General features: G+C 51.4%; 1 protein-coding gene across 4 annotated transcripts in view; it reads left to right on the forward strand.

The window, feature by feature from the left end:
- Positions 1–17,089, forward strand: part of SGMS1 (sphingomyelin synthase 1) — a 91,311-nt gene that overhangs the window by 39,924 nt on the left and 34,298 nt on the right. For 3 of the 4 annotated variants that reach the window (XM_032116106.1, XM_032116108.1, XM_032116107.1), the window contains one exon: positions 16,117–16,354. The gene's annotated coding sequence lies outside the window, so the exon portion shown is untranslated. Of the gene's footprint in view, positions 1–15,476; positions 15,497–16,116; positions 16,355–17,089 lie in introns of those variants that run through there. The other variant, XM_032116109.1, reaches the window with a different exon arrangement.

The raw sequence follows: 17,089 nt of genomic DNA on the forward strand, positions 1-17,089 counted from the left end.
CCTCTATGTTACCATGTGCAACATGCTACTGTGACACTGCTGAAGTCTTAGACCTGTTGTCTGGGACGGAGGTTGCCAGAAAAGCTGGAGATGGGAGAGAACTGCGGTATGTGGGCAGCTCAATTAATCCAGGGATTTGAAATGAAAGGGAAGAACTGAAGCGTTGTGAGCAGGGTGTGACACTTATTCCCCCAACAAACAGCTGTAACCTGTCACACAGGTCACTTCACTGGTGTCATATCTATGGACCTGGGCTCATTTAAAGATTTCATTATTGCACTTGATTGGTATTGTTGAGGCTTTGAATTTCTGTTTGAAACTGCTTTTGTATTGATGATGTGCTTAAGGGTTTGGTTTTTTTTGGTTTTTTTTTTTTTTTTTTGCTGTGTTGGAGGCCTTTTTCTGCTGTGACTTCTTATGTTTGGAGCTGTGGGTGTGTAGGTTTATGGATTAAAAAAAACAAGGGGGGCGAGAACCCTCCAAACAAAGCCCAACTGCGATCTCAGTAATCAAACTGCAGCTCTGACCCAGAGGGAGGACAAGGGTTATGGGGAGCACAGATACCAAGTGAGGTCTCCAGAGGATATCTTTGGAGAGGCAGGAGGGCTGGTATCCCCAGAGAACAGTGTCTTTTCCGAGCTGTAGGCCAAGGGCAGGGGCATCTCTGGGCTCCACTTTGCCTTCGTGTGCACCCTGGAATAGACTTGGACTAGGGGAATTCAGCTTTTATTTGACAAGGGAATGCCAGGTCCCATGGCAGGTGGAACAAAACAATCAGCAGATGAACTGAAAGGCCGCTGACCACAGAAGATGCATTGTCCAGCTTATGGGAGTCCTGTCAGAGTGCGGCGAGCTTGTGGGGTGGACAGGGAAGCTAAATAGCTAAATGACGGATTTGTTACTTGGAGTGATGATAATCTGGAAGAGGACTGTAGGCTATGATACAGCCAAGAGTGCCGGAATTGTGAGACATGGGAATACTGCTGCTCACTGCTTTTTTTGGACCAGGCTGGCCAAGGAATAAAGGTCAGAATAACTGGGGAAGGCCTTTCGGCACCAGCACGATGCTGTCTGCAAGTGAAGTTTATCTCTGCAGGCAGCTGCTCGCCCCAGGGACTGGCCAATTTTGGCTTTTGTTGTTTGGTTGTTTGTTTTTTCTTCTCTTAGTAACTCTCCAAAACTCTCTGCAGGGTGTCTGGTTTCACCTGAGGGATTACCTTTGTGGGTAGGAGAATAAAGAAGAATGCAGCTGCTGTCCTGGAGATCTGCATTTGTGCCTCTGCCCGGAGGTTTTGGGCTAGTTGTGGTCCCTGTGCCACTGTGATGGTCATCTGCAGGTGGCAGGAACTGCACAGTCTGGCCTGAGCTGCTGCTCTGACTCTTGGTCACAAGGATTTCCTGGTCTGTTCCCCACCTTGGTAGAAGCCAAAGAAGGGGATCTGGGCATGAAAATTATTGTGGAACCGCGATAACAGGTCTGGTTTGGATGCATAAAGGCGCAATTAAGGCTTGAGAGAAGTGTTGTGAACACTTCTGGAGAGTGTGGATGGATGAAAGAGCTCCGCAGGATCCAACAGAGCCTGGGGAAGTGCTTACACAGAGTGCATTGGCACGAGGTATTCCTGTGGTCCTTGAGTTCCTTTCACCGTGAGAAGGCCAATTAAAAAGGGGTTTCTGCTGCCCAGTGGGTACTGGGGAGGTACTTGTATTGGGCAGTGTTGTTTCCCATGGGAATCCATGTCCCTTCCTTTCTAAGAGGTTTGTTTTCATCCCACATCGTGGTGGGATTTCATGCTTCCCGTACAAGAAGTTAAACAGAGGTTTAAAAATAAAAATATCCCCTCACCCCCAAATCTCAGAATGACTTTTGAACCAGCACAGGCTGGAGAGAATCCTTGTGTGGATTATTTGCTCTCTTGGGTTTTGATCTTGGTTTGTTTTGGGTTTTTTTTTGGCCCTAAAAATGTTCAGAGGTTAAAATTAGAATAATAAACATTTACAAGGGAATTTTCTACGGTCAGCTTTCATTTAGCACTGAAAGCCCTGGAAAGCCTGGTCCATTTTGGGATGCTGGAGACAGAGTGAGTTTTTTCCTGTTTTATTTTAGAGCTGCATGATGGATGTGGAAGCTTGAATTTTCCTTTATTTAGTGGTGTAGCAAAACCAGTCTTTCGCTGTATTAACAAAGAGTCACATTCATAACAGGAAGAGCAGCTAAGCAAGGGCAGTGACTTAGAGGGGGAATATCTTGGTATTGCAAGCATTTAATGACTAATGCAGGTCTTTTGTGCCAAAATCTTCCTGAATTTGTAACACAGTGATCACACAAAGTCCTGCAGCCTTTCTTAGGCAGGAGAGAGCTGCTGTGTCTGTCTCTGTCACCCTGTCCTGTTACACGGTGTATTTGGGGAAGGAACCCTGTTCCTTTTGTCACCAGATGAACGATCCTAAATTCTTTTGGGGTTCCTGTTGGGTGAGTCTGTTGTGAGAACCCTGGCTGTCCTGTGCTGGTTTTATAGCTGGTCTTCATTCACACCCTCAGTGTGGGTGTAGGGATGTTCCCTGTGCCTCAGTTCCTGCTTTTTTGATTCAGGACCACTCCGAAAATTCATCTTGGGTGCCAGGTTGTAGCTGCCTCAGGTGATAGCCAGGCTGCAGATCTGCTGCTTTGGGGCAGGATGGAGCCCTGGCTGCCTCTGGACTGATATGCTGTTTCCATATAGAATTATTTCTCTTCGTGTGTGTGTGCGCCTGTGTTTTTATTTCTCCAGTTCCCTGAAACTCGAGCCAACTGTTCCTTGTTCTGCAGCAGCATCCCAGGCTCCTTGGGCTGGATCTCACGGCAGAGTGCTGGACGTGCAGCATCCCTGCTTCCCCGTTTGTTTGATTTGTTCTGGGCCTCAATGCCAGGTACACCGTGCTGGCACCTTCCAGCTGTGACTCTCGTAGAGGAGCCACCCTCCTCCAGCAGGGTAACACAGAGACAGGGCTGGTGGTGCTTTGCTGGCAGTGAGGAGCTGAGCTGGGCTGTAATTAGCAGCCTTTCTTTTCCCTTGCGAGTCCAGAGAGGATTCTGCAGTCCTTTCTGTGTTCAGCTGGTTCTGCTTTGTGGGGTTTAGTTCAGTATGAAACAGTAACTTCTGCTGCCCAGGAGAAAAGTCCCGTATGAATGGGGTTTGTTGTGTGCTGAGAGTGCTGCAAGCGTAAGGCAAGTGCTCAGCCTCCCCAGGAGGAGCTGCTTTGATGTGTGGAGATGCTGCTCTAATCTTTGTGCTCACAGCTGCAGGAATTCTAAAGACAAAACTGTGAGCTGAGAATCTGAGCCCCTGTGCAGATCTCTGCAGGGAATGTCTGTTGGTTTGGGGCTGCTTCTTTGTGCACCTACTCAGGGAGTCCCAGAACAGCTGGGGTTGGAAAGGACCTTAAAGCTCATCCAGTTCCCACCCAGTGCCATGGGCAGGGACACCTTCCACTGTCCCAGGCTGCTCCAAGCCCCAATGTCCAGCCTGGCCTTGGGCACTGCCAGGGATCCAGGGGCAGCCACAGCTGCTCTGGGCACCCTGTGCCAGGGCCTGCCCACCCTCCCAGGGAACAATTCCTTCATAACACCCAATCTAATCCTGCCCCCTCTGGCACTGGGAACCCATTCCCTGTGTCCTGTCCCTCCAGTTCCTGCTGCAGGGTCCCTCTCCAGTTTCCCTGTATCCCTTCAGACCCTGGAAGGAGCTGTGAGCTCTCCACACAACCTTCTCCTCTCCCGGCTGAGCAGCCCCAGCTCTCCCAGCCTGGCTCCAGAGGTGAGGTGCTCCAGTCCCCTCAGCAACTCAGTGGCCTCCTCTGGACCTGCTCCAACAGTTCCATGTCCTTCTTGTGTTGGAGGCACCAGAACTGTGCACAGAATTCCAGGTGGGGTCTCACCTGAGCACAGGGGCAGAATCCCCCCCTCCCCTGCTGCCCACGCTGGGGGCTCAGCCCAGGGCACGGGGGGTTCTGGGTCCCAGCTCCTACCCACAGCACCCCCAGGTCCTTCTCCAGGGCTGCTCTCGGACACTTCCCTGCCCACCTTTTTGTGTTACACTAAAATCCAGCTTGGTAGCTACAAGTGGAACAGTCCCTAAACCCCTTCCCAAGCTCCAGGATGGAACGTGGTATGGCTTAGAGCAAGAGATCCTGCAGAAAATGCACCTGTCTGGGGCAGGGATTGGGCCAGCTGACCCCAGCAGTCCCTTGTCACCTTGTCATCCTCACTTGGTGACACCAGGCTGACATTGGGAAAACACCCATGGCAAGAAGCCAGGACCATGGATGGCCTTAAATCCCTGTGAACCAACGCTTGCAGGGAGTCAGGTTAGAACTGTAGTGGTGCCCTTTTTTTGCTGTGTGAAGAGATCTCGAGTGCCCTGGCCCCAGCTGTGCCAGCTGCCACCACAGCAGAGCCCAGCTGGGCTCTCCCTGTGCCTGCTCAGCCCCCAGTGTGCTCAGTGTATTTGCAAAGAGAGGAGAAGGAGGAGGAGGTGTGCTAAACTGAGAACCAGGCAAGGCAAATGCGCTGACAGTTACACAGAAACATGTTTTATCAGGAGCTTTTGGACACAGACCTGAATTTTGCAGTTTTCCCTGTCCCTCCTTTTTAGGGGGAAATACTGACAGATTGGATCACTTTTGTGCTTCCCTCTGTTGCTGATGACTTGAACTTGACCTCTTTTTGCTGGACAACCTCCAGCTGTGGGAACGAGGAATGTCGGAGATTTAAAGAAATTGCAACTTCCATTTATCTCTTGGTCTTAAAATAAAAAACTTTAGTGTTTCTGTTATTTTACACCAGCAAGAAGTAGTTATCCGCTGAGTTAATGAATATTTTAGCTTGTAAACCTAAATGATATGCATGTCTGACTCTTCTTGCTTTGTTATAGGAGAGGATAACCATCCTCTGGTTTTTAAAGGTGTAACAGAGCATTTGTGGGGCTGAGGGCTTTTTTAAAGCATTCATCCCAAAGGTGATGTTTGAGAAAAAAAAAAAAAAGGCAAAAGGACAGCAAAGCTCAAGGGAGATGGAGACTGTGGGGGAGCTTTATGGAATGTGGGTGATGAAACACTTCCTGGCTGGTCGGTTCACATTGCCTGTCTCTGACCCCTGTGTCACATTGAGAAAGCAGAACTGGAGTCAAACCACAGCCAGGGCGAGTTAGCAAGGGCTGGGAGCTGAATCTCGACCTCAGGAGTGAGAGAGGGCACGTGTCAGTTGTTCCTGCTGAGCTGGGTGTGACCTGTCAGCGCTGTGACACTGTGGGACTGCGCCCTAGACAGGGCCCAGGTGCTGCTTTGGAATTCCTGTGGGTATCATAAGTGATATCCGGGGTGTGAGAGTGAACTGGCAGAAGGACCCCAGGATCACAGCCTGGCTGAGCTTGGCAGGGACCTCTGGAAAGTCACCTTGTCACACAGGGGGCACCCAGAGCTGCTTGTCCAGGGCCATTTGCCAGACTCTCTCTGGTGTGTCCGTGTCTCTTTCCCACCGGGGAGTGCAGAACTGGACCTGGCACTTCAGGAGTGGTCTCACCAGTGCTCAGGAGAGTGGAAGGGTTCCTCTTGTGATGCAGCCCAGGATGCTGGTGGCCTTCTTTGCTGGCTCCTGGGAGCTTGTTGTCATCCAGAGGCGCAGGTTCTGCTTGCAGAGCTGTTCCCAGTCCGTCAGCTCCCAGCCTGTGCTGGCTCCTGGGGTCCCTCTCCCCCAGGTGAAAGAAGGACTCTGCCTTTGCTTTATTAGAACACCGTGAGGCTCCTGCCCGCCCCTTGCTCCAGCCTGTCCGAGTTCATCCAGGTGGCAGTGAGACCCTCTGGTGTACTGGCCATTCCCCCCGGTTTGTGTCACCAGCAAAGTGCTGAGGGCACACTCTGTGCATCCTCCAGGGCTTCAACAAAGAGGTTAAATGATTTTGGCTCTCATATCAACCCCTGAGAAGTGTCTGTCCTCCGACTGGACTTTCTGCCACTGACTACTACCCGCTGGGCCTGGCCATTTGGCCAGTTTTCTACCCACCTCCCTGCCCTCCTGGCTGCTCCATACTTTGCCAGCTCATCTGAGGGTGTGGGGAGAGCCAGAGTTGAAAGTCTTGCCAAAGCCAAGACAGACAACATCCTCTGCACTCCTTCCATCCACCAAGATTGTTTCATCCCAGGAGGAGGTCAGGCTGGTGAAGCAGGATTTTTCCCTTCATGAATCCATGCTGACTACTCCTGATCACCCCTCTGGTCTTTCCAGTGACTGGAAATGGTTTCCAAAGTTCATCAAGTGTGGCCTCACAGTGACAGCAGCCAGCTCCCTCAGCACTTGTGAGTCCATCCCATCTGGTCCCATGGGACGAAGTGTGTCCAGCCTACCATCCCCATACCTGATCCTCTTCTACTAAGGAAAAGTCCTCCTTGTCTGGATTTCCCCTGGGGCCTCAGAGACCTGCAGTTCCCGAAGGCTGGCCTCGCTCGCACCCTTCACATCCCTTGTCAGACTCAATTCCAGGTGTGTTATGGCTCTCTTAGCCCCATCCCTGCACCATCAGTGTTCCCAGATTCCTCCTGGATCACCTGCCCCTGCAGGATCAGTGTTCCCAGATTCCTCCTGGATCACCTGCCCCTGCAGGATAGGATCAGTGTTCCCAGATTCCTCCTGCATCACCTGCCCCTGCAGGATCAGTGTTCCCAGATTCCTCCTGGATCACCTGCCCCCGCCCTGCGCTTTGTGCTTGGCTCTGAGCAGGCGCTCCGTGTTCCTCCATGGAGGCCTCCTGCCCCTCAGCTTGATCAGCCTTTTGTTGGGATGGGCTGTCCTTCAGTCTGGAGGAGGTGATCCTTTTTATCAACCAGCTTTTGGGTCCCTTTTCTCTCCAAGCCCATGGGATTCTTCAGGCACACCCCTGAAAACAATGCCAAAGTCTCTTCTCCTCAAGTCCAGGGCTGTGATGCAGCTTTTTCCCTCAGCTCCTTCTTTTGAGGGTTCTGAGCTCCATGGTCAGTGCAGCCAGAGGTGCCCAGACCTTCGCATCCCTGACCAGTTCTTGCCTGTCTGTGAGGATGAGATCCACTCCCATGGGTAGGGACACCTCCCACTATCCCAGGCTGCTCCAAGCCCCACTGTCCAGCCTGGCCTTGGGCACTGCCAGGGATCCAGGGGCAGCCCCAGCTTCTCTGGACAATGGCCCTGCAGCCCTGCAGGCCCTTCCGTGCCTGCGTGCCCACCTTGGTGTGTGGGTGCAGGTGGCTTTCCTGGCGTTTATTGGGATGTGCAGCCGTGTGTGAGAGCTGCCAGGATGGCAGCAGAAGCAGCACAGCTCCTGGCAAAACCCCGGGATATGGGAGAGCCTCCCTCTTAGTGGATGGATGCCATATTTCTCTTGGATCATTCAGCCCGGCTGTGGTGTCCGAGTCGAGGCTGTGCGTGTAGCTTTAGGAAAAGAAAAGCTTCATTTCTGTCTGATATTCTCCCCTAGCTGCGTGTTCCCTAATGTACCCAGTCTCTCCAGAAGGGCTGTGCTTCTCCCTCCTTCTCCTCTGCCTATTTATATCCGCGGTGACGTTGCAGGAGTGTTTGCTTTGGAAGAAATCTCTCCGTCTGAGCCAAACCGAAAGCAAACCTGCAGGAGAAAGCATTCCTTTCTTCTGCTCCTGGGGAGAAGGGAGGCCTGAAGAGTCATAGGAAATGATCACCTGGGAAGGACGGGAAGCCTGGGAAGGTAAAGGCCTTTTTCTGTTTGACTAATCCAGTGACAAACACCCCCCCCAAAAAACCCGTGAACTTATTCTGGGGGGTGGAGGCGTGAAACTCTGGGGTGGTTTTTAGAGAGGAGCTGTGAAATGAGTTGCTGAAAGCCTCCAGGCTGAGGACAATGGCTCTTTAATAACCCAGCAAGACTGGTCTCATCAGCTGCTTGCATGCACAGCATCACAGCTCAGGGATTGCTGTCCCTCCTCATCAGGCGATGCACAGGGGCTTTTCCTTCTCCCCCTACTCCCCAAATACTGTGATTGCTCTGTGGAAGTGATTTCATTACAGTAAAACTGAATTTCAGCTCATCTGTAGCGTTCTAAGCCCTTCAGAGCCCTGGCTCTGAAACTCCCCAAGCCTTTCTATTTTTATTGTACTCGGTCTGAATCTGAAATAAGAAATTTGGATGGTAGTTTTGTAAAGGTGTAAACTGAATAGCCTGTATTGTGTTTCTAGGGTAGTTTGCGAAATAAGGGCATTTACTTTTGGTTAAGGCTGGTTTTCTGACGTCTGAAGCTGCATTTGCTACTTTTTGCTGCTTGTGAGCTGTAGAAGACACAGAAAGCAGCACTTGAAGGTTTTGAAGTGCTCAGTATGAAGCTGAGCATGTTTGAGCCCTGGTTTTTTGCAGAGGCGCCAATCCCTGAGCAAACATAACAGTCCAGCATAAATAAACAGCCAAGAAAACAAGTCTACCTCTCTAGAAAGTTTAAGTATTTACTTTCACCGTTTTACTCCCTATTGGGTATTTTTAACTCCTAACCAAACTGCATTTTTGTGACCTGTAATTGCAGGGGTAAAACCTCTGACAGTGATTTTTAGGAAACACAACAGACAGTGGAAATTCCGTGGAAATGTTCTGGATTGGAGCTCTTTGGTGTGGATGGGGAAGAAACGGAGCTATTCTTGCTTGAGGAAATTGTGGGTGCAGCACAGTGGTACCCAAGTAAGGTCAACATGGGGGAGCAGTTACAGGACCTTAAAAAGTAACAGGGGTTTCTTTGATTGAGAGCATGGGAGGGACGGGGGTGTCCACTTAAATCCCATGGAATCAGCTCTGTGATAACCTTGGATGATCCACTGGGAATACCCAGACAGCATACCCAGGAGGCAGCAGGGTATCACAGAATCACGGAATCACAGAGTGGTTTGGGTGGGAAGGGACCTTAAAGCCCACCCAGTGCCACCCCTGCCATGGCAGGGACACCTTCCACTGTCCCAGGCTGCTCCAAGCCCCAATGTCCAGCCTGGCCTTGGGCACTGCCAGGGATCCAGGGGCAGCCCCAGCTGCTCTGGGCACCCTGTGCCAGGGCCTGCCCACCCTGCCAGGGAACAATTCCTGCCCAATATCCCATCCAGCCCTGCCCTCTGGCACTGGGAAGCCATTCCCTGTGTCCTGTCCCTCCATGCCTTGTCCTCAGTCCCTCTCCAGCTCTCCTGGAGCCCCTTTAGGCCCTGCAAGGGGGCTCTGAGCTCTCCCTGGAGCCTTCTCCTCTCCAGGTGAGCACCGGCAGCTCTCCCAGCCTGGCTCCAGAGCAGAGGAGCTCCAGCCCTGGGAGCAGCTCCGTGGCCTCCTCTGGACTCTGCAGCAGCTCCATGTCCTTCTGCTGTGGGTATCAAGCAGAGTGACTCCCCTTTTCTGTGCTCCTGGAGAGGGGTTTTTGACATGTTGGGGTTTGAAACCACAAAAGTAATCTGTGTGTTGTGACTGGTGTCAAGAACAGAAATGCAGGTGCCAGCACAGTAAGTGCCAGCCAAAATATGTGTGGTGAATGCCAGGGGAAAGGTGTTTGGCCATGGCTTGATCCAGCTGCTCTGTGTATGCTACAGCATAATATATTTGTGTTGTAAATACAAGTTTAGTTTATTAGTGTGTGATGAAGCCCAGACAGAGCAGGTTGCCCAGAGGAGCTGTGGCTGCCCCTGGATCCTTGGAGGTGTCCAAAGATGGGGTTGGACAGGGCTTTGGAGCAGCCTGGGACAGTGGAAGGTGTCCCTGCCCATGGCAGGGGTGGAGCGAGATGATCTCTAAAGTCCCTTGCAATCCAAACCATTCCATGATTTTATACCTTTTGTGGTCAAAGCTGCTGAGGCTTGGCTTTGGTGGGAGCAGGATGATGTTCCTTCAGGCCCCTGTTCAAGTTCCTGCTTGGAATTGTAGTGAGAGACACATAATTCAGGTGCTTGTAGAAAAGTGTCCCTGTGAGCAATATGAGTTGGGATTTCATTGAATGCTGATTTTTTTAGGGGATATGTGAGCCAGAAAGCAGAATTTTAATGGTCCTGGTGGAAGAACCAGGCTTTTATTTTTCATGCTTACACTGAGCTTGTGCTTGAACATCTTTTAAGTATAAACTGGACTGGAGGTCAAGGTTATAAAAACAAGGTCTAGCAGGCCAAGTTTTTATTGCACTTTGATCATTGGTAGAGATAAAAGTACAGTTAGATTTTATCTGAGTGACACCAAAAGCAGCCTTTGCTTGTGGTGGCGTTGCTGCCTGTTCCCTTTTTTGGAGGATGGGATAAGGTGACAAATAACCACACTTCCCCAGTAAACCCTTTAAGCCTTTGGGATTAATAGCTCTGGCTTCATGAGCATAATTTCTTCTTTCCAGCTCTTGATTAAGGTCATCGTTAGAACCCAGGTGAACTTGTGGCCAGGGAAGTCACAAGGAGGAGGATGAGAGTTGGAATGATGGAATTGCACGGCTCGCCCGTGTGTAAAGCCCCGACACAGGATACTGGGAATACAACACCCTGCAGCCCTCACCAACAGCTCCTTATCGCTCCTATCGCCTGTTCCCTTTGCCCTTGGGGCAGAGGAAGTGGATATTTGAGTGTTAATCCACATCATGCTTATTAATGAGAAAGGTATTGGATAGATGGGGATGTCAGGGCCGTTTAACCTGTGGGTATTGACTGCCAGCTCCACAGGGAGAAAAGGGGAGCTGGAGGCCGGGATGAATTGATAACTGGTGTTTTATCTTCAGACTCTTTGAGTGGGGTGTCTGTGGCTCTGGGTCTGGTGCCTGGCTGTGAGGGAGATGCTCCTGGCAGGAGCAGCAGGTGTTTGGGACAACAAATAAACCTCCTGCTGAGGAGCCCCAAGGAGTGGATTTCTCACTGCTTTGGGCTCACTGTGGCTGTGGCGTGCAAACAAACACTCAGGATGCGGAGACAAGGTTGGTTTATCTTTAACAGGAAAAAGCCCCCTCCACACCCAGGAGCCCCGGTGCTGACCTCTAGCAGCAAACATAATCCTGTATTAACTCTTGCTTTGGTTTTGGGGTTGTGGCTGGGTTTATTTTTGGTTTGTTGGGGTTTGTTGTTTTGAAATGTTTATTTTACTCAAAGTCTCTAAGGTCTTAAAGAAGCCAGAGCACCTGTTAGTGCCAAACTGCTGGTGTACAAAGCCAGCAGCCTTGTCCCAAGGTGTGGGGCAAACAGCAAAGGAATTAACTCTTTTGATGGAAAAATCAGTGGGACACCAGTCTGTGTCCCATTACAGGATTTGGTGAGGAAACAATTTGTAATAGAAGCCTTTGGGTTGCAATTTTGGGTTTGGAAGAGATAGAAGCAAACTGGAGTTTTGAGGCGGTGACTTTTTTTAAGCAGAGGTTTTTAACACACCTGGGTGATGAGACTTCTGGGAGGGCAGAATAAGTGGATCAGGGGAATAGGAGTGGCATTTCCCAAGCTGGGAGTGCTGTAGCTGGATGTGGGATGCAGTCATGTGGGAATGATGCCCTGCCCTGTGAAAAAGGTCTTTATTCTTGAGTGGGGGAGTTTGAAAAGGGTGTCTTGTTTCTGTTTTTCTCTTTTATGGAAACCTTCACTCTTCCAGGCTCAAAAGAGACCTCAGTGGTATTAAACTCTTGCTTTGGCCTGGGTGTGTGATTGCACGTGCCCTGGATGGAATTGCCATTCCAGAGTGTTTTGCCTGGAGAGGTGCTGGGCGTTCAGCTCTGCAGAGCCACCCCTGGGAAGATCCATGTGTTTCTCCAAGGATCTAAAGGTCAGCCACGGCCTTGAACCAGGAGGAACAGAAGGCTCAGCACACCCTGCAGCCCAGGGAAGCACACATGATGAGCAGAGGGAGGATTTTATCCATTTAGAGTAGATGAGAACTCCAGGAGCTGCTTGGATGACGAGTGGCACGGAGTGAAGACGCTTCACCGTGAGGTCCTGTATCCTGGTGGACCTCCAGGAGTTTGGGATCCCACTGCTGCTCCTGCCATCCCTTTTCGAGGTTCCAGTTCCAGTGTGTGCACAAGGAATGTGTGTGATCCCTCAGAACTGTCCCAGAGGGTGCAGCCCTGTGTCCGGGAATGGGAGTGGGCTGGGAGTGCCTGGGATCCAGAGCATCCCGGACTGTAAAACTGCTGCGAGGGCAGAGTCCAGCCACGTGTCCAAACACAGCGGCATGAGGTGTTTCTTAGCTGATCCCTGCTGAACGAGGAGCAGGGCAAGTTTCCAGCTGATTTTCCAGAGGATTCCGGTTTGCTGCCAGGGTTTAAAATACACCTTCGCTCTTGCACATGTGCTCGAGCACATGATGCTGAAACTGGAGGAATTCTGCTCAGGGAACTCAGTTCAACTTGCAAGCAGGCTGAGCTTTTTATAGGGAGAGAGGCAGAAGAAGAGTGGTTTCCTGTGGACGTTGCTTTGTGAGTCACACGTTACATGACACAGCATTCCTCCCGGGAAACTTAATTGCTGGAACCGATGAGCACATCAGTGCTCGGGAAGCTCCGCTTGTGTTAGCAAACACACCTGAACACTTCGCCTGGCGCTTCTGGAAGTTGTTCTGATAGCACTTTAGAGATTTTAAACTCGGCTGTTTCATGTTTTTCAGTTTCTATCAGAACCCCATTATGTAAATATTTTTAGTTTCAAAAGCAACTGGCCATTAACAGCCTTGCACAGAAGACGTTGTAATGGCTGTTAATGCTGTAACACAGATGAAATAATAATTATTATTTTATTACATGTGTAATAATAAAGTTTCACATTACTTCTCTAAGTGATTTTATGCAAACAAAGGTCAGAGTAGCTTTATAATGCTCCTGTAGCACATTTTTTCTGATGTATCAGTGACCAGGACAGGTTACTTGAACGGACAGACCAAAAAAAATGCTTTGAAGGTCTTTTGGGATACATGGGGTGGATGTATAGATCTATATTGCTCGTGTGAAGCCATATGAACACAGCACACAGTCCCAGTGCTGGGCTGGCCCTGCTGAGGGACCTCAGGGCTGTGTCCAGTTCTGGGCCCTCCTGGCCAGAGAGCCCTGGAGGGGCTGGAGCGTGTCCAGGGCAGGGAACGGAGCTGGGAAGGGGCTGGAGCCCCAGGAGCAGCTGAGGGAGCTGGGAAAGGGGCTGAGCCTGGAGCAAAGGAGGCTCAGGGGGAACCTTGTGGCTCTGCACAAGTCCCTGACAGGAGGGGGCAGCCGGGGGGGTCGGGCTCTGCTGCCAGGGAACAGGGACAGGACAAGGGGAAAGGGCCTCAGGCTGGGCCAGGGGAGGCTCAGCTTGGACAGCAGCAGGAATTTCTGCATGGAAAGGGTGCTCAGGCCTTGGCAGGGGCTGCCCAGGGAGCTTTGGAGTGCCCATGCCTGGAGGTGTCCAAGTAAGGGCTGGAGGTGGCACTCAGTGCTCTGGGCTGGGGACAAGGTGGGCATCGGGCACAGCCTGGACTCCATGGGCTAGGAGGGCTTTTCCAGCCTCAGGGATCCTGGGATTCTGAGCAGCTTAGCTTTTTCCTTACTTGTACTAGAGTTTAGTTCCCACCTTCAGTGCTGGATTTCATCTGCCAATACATAATTCTTTTCTGATGGGTGGGGGAAAAGGGGGCTCAACGTAATCTGACTGGTTTTTATATTTAGGCAGATTTAAGCTGGATTCAAGGCAAGGAAAGCCTTTCCCCAGGCCTTTGGAAGGACATTCCAAATGCACGTGGTGCTTGAATGATCAAGACACATCAGCACTGGAGCTTGGTAGCAGCTCTTTCTCCTCAGTACCACCAGACAACCTCAAATCTAGTTTTTGTGTCACACTGCTCATGTTCTGGTGGAGAAAGAAGCAACATCTCTGTGGCAATCTCTGTTCTTCAGGCGTTTTTTGGGTCCTTGTCAGTCTTCCTGTTGAAGCAGGATGGAGGTGAAACAGCAGCAGGCACTGAACTGTGAGCAGTACTCCCAGATATTCAGTCCTATAGAAAGAAAATTATGTCATCAGCTCAGGCTGTCCTCTCTCGCAGCCCTTAGGCTAAATATGTCCTGGCTGGATTGTGTAGAAAAATACCCCTCCTTTGCACGTCCTGTGGAAGAGTTCATTGTGTTTCTTTTTGTGTGGGGCTTTAGAGGGTGTTACGTTGTATCTGTCTGGACACATGAAGTATTTAAATGCACCACTGTTGGAAAGGTGTTCCCAAAGCTCCCTTTTAATTACCTGTAATACTCGTCAAACTGTCTTCTCTCCTCCCTTCTGGCCCCACCTGACTCGTGGGAGAACAGAGCTGGCTTTGTTATGTGCCTTGAGGTCACTGAACTCACACAGGCCTGGATCATGGGGGAAAAGTACTGCCAAGATCTGCTGGAGTAACACAAGAGCATTTCTGTCAGATAGGAACCCATTTCTTGTCAGGAGGGAGTTACTGAGTTGGTCTCTGGCCTCACCAGGTGACTTCTGCTGCCCTGAGAGGTGTGTGAGGGCCCGAAATAGACACGAGTGTTGTCAGCATAACACGGAGTCCTTGGCCTGTGCCCTGTCTTCTAATTAGGCTGTAGGTTCCTTATATATATTCTCAGTGGGAGGGATTTACAGGGTTGGTACCGATTGAATAATGTCTCAGAAATCTTTAGGTACTGAGCAGTTACCAGTTTCACTCCAGAAGCTCCCCTGGAAAGCAGGGCCAGCTTGGGCAGATGATATCTGTCGAGTATTACAGAGCCCAGTTACTAAAAGACTGCTGGAAAAAAAAAAAAAAGGAGCTTTCTGGTGGCTCATCCACACTTCCCGTCACTCCTCAGATTTTAAATAAAATGGGCTGAGTTGAATTTGACCATGGGCCGTTTTTAGGTGTCTAAACTTTGTGGAGGAGCTGATGGTGAGCACATTGTTCCACTGGATACTTGGCTGTTTCCATGTGTTAGGAACAAGCACTGCTGGGCCGTGTCCAGGGGCATGGATCTATTAAAAAACCCCGAAGCAGCTACTCCTTTAAAATACTCTTTTTCTGTATGACAGGATGAGTGTGGAAGGATTTCTGTGTGCAGCTTCTGAAAATACTTTTTTCCACCCTGTGCTTCTTCGATGTGGCTCTGCAGATTCCTCGGTATTCCTGGCAACAGGCTCCCTCTCTCGGGATGGAGCTCAGAAAACCTGATGCTGCTATTTGTTAATGCCGCTGCCTAGTTTTTAATTTCCACATTATTTCATCTGTGGAGTGGAAGCAGGCTTGCTTCCTACGCCTCTGACTTCACTCCTGGACAGTGTCTCTGTTGGATCCAGCAGCCAGCAGACTCGGGAGAGTCCGTGCTCTGCTGGAAAACACTGCCAGCGCTGCTCATCCCGTCAGTCTTCCCAACATGTGACTCAGCCTGCTTTGTGTTGTGGTTTTGTACTGAATTACAGCAGCTCCCTGCTGTCCCAAGGCAGCGGCCAGCACACATCCTCTGCTCCGTCTCACCTGGGATGCTTTCACCAGCCTTTCCCGCTGGATCTGTGTGCCCGGAGGTCCTGTGTGCTTCCAGTCCTTGCTGTGACTTTCGGGAGAGAGGCTGGATGCCAGCCCTCGGGGACGGGAGATGCTGCCCGGCCAGGGACTCTGCTGCTGGTGGCAGCAGTGGGATGGAGCCAAAAAATTCATGGAAAGCTTGGGGAATTGGTTGTTTTGCTTTGTGTTAGTGTGGTGGAACACGACTTTTCGGTGGAGGTTTTTTTTTCTTTTTAGGGTAGGACTTAACATGTGGTACTCGTGTATATTGGAAAAATTAATCTTCCCTCCCTGCAGTGACTTTTTCAGCTTCCAAAAGCGACACTTAAATGAAAGCGTTACGTGCATACAGTAGGAATGAACAGACTGAACTTCGGTGATAAACCCACTTTCCCGTGTTTTAGGCGCTGTTTGCCGGCAGAACAGCCCTGCCCGGAGCTGTTGCACCACCCGCGGCCGGGCTGGCACTCCCGGCCTCCTCCTTCTCCTCCTCCTCGCGCTGTTCCTCCTGCCGCGGGCGCTCCGTCCCCTCCTCTGCCGGTGCTGACGCACGGGCGCGCCCGGGGAAGGAGCGGCGGGAGCGCGGTCGCTCCATCCCCTCTGGATCTCTCCGCTCACCTCTCCCGATTTCCCTCCGCAGGCGCTTCCCGCGGGGCTGGCGAGCGGCTGGGAAGGGAGCACTGACGAAGCCCAGCCCGGGGGAAGTTGAAAGGCAACTTTGAAGGCGAAGGAAGTCGGGGCTGGCGAAGGAGACGCGGGGCCGGGAGTGGCCGCGCCGCCGCCGTGTCCCCGTCCTGCTGCCGGGAGCGGCGCGTCTGCCTGCAGCTGAAGGGGAAAAGCCGTGTTACCTGCTGCTGTCTGCCGCCTGATTTCCAGGAGTGAGTAGCTCTCCTCTCCGGATGGTCCCGTTTGAGAGCAAAGGCGTGTTTGGCTGCTGCTGGTGGGCCGGGGGCTGCGTTTGGGAAGCGACAGAGGGACTTGGATACAGTCAGATCTACAGCACAGCTCTGGGGAGTTGGTTGTCTTTTTGCTCGGGTGACTTTTTTTGAAGTGGCGCTTAAGCCTGTGCTTACTTTCTTGTTTGCTGCTTTTGGTTTTAATCTTAGCTTTTAGTTTAGCTTGGGGTCTTTTTTCCTAGAAGCCAGCCAGGCTGCCAGCACGTGGGACAGCAGTGAGGTGCCCGTGAGTCCCCCTGGCTTGTCCCCCAGATTGTGTCAGGGGTGTGTTTCCATCAGGCAGCTTTATCTCCTGCTGGGGCACGGAATCTCCCTGTGGTTTCTGGGTTTGGAGGTTTGTTTGCAATACACCTGCGGGAGATAACCAGAATTACACAGCGTGGCAACGGCGTTGCCTGCACAGACTGAAAGCCAAGGACAATCTGCTGTCCCTTCTGCCACCTCGGGCAGCTCTCCCCACGCCTGACCTCCCCCTTGAGTGCTGCCAGGTATCCCCAGGGCGGTTGCAGTGTTTGTATGAAACAGCAAGAGCAAGAAGGTGTTTCAGGCTTTCTGTGAGGCTGCAGAGAGGCTGTGCCTGGGCAGTGCCGTGTGCCCGTGCGTGCTCCGTGTGTGTCACGGTGTCACCGCTGCCCCACAGCGTGAGTGCTGCGGCTG

Source organism: Corvus moneduloides, chromosome 8 (genome assembly GCF_009650955.1).
Source record: "Corvus moneduloides isolate bCorMon1 chromosome 8, bCorMon1.pri, whole genome shotgun sequence".
Lineage (NCBI taxonomy): Eukaryota > Metazoa > Chordata > Aves > Passeriformes > Corvidae > Corvus > Corvus moneduloides.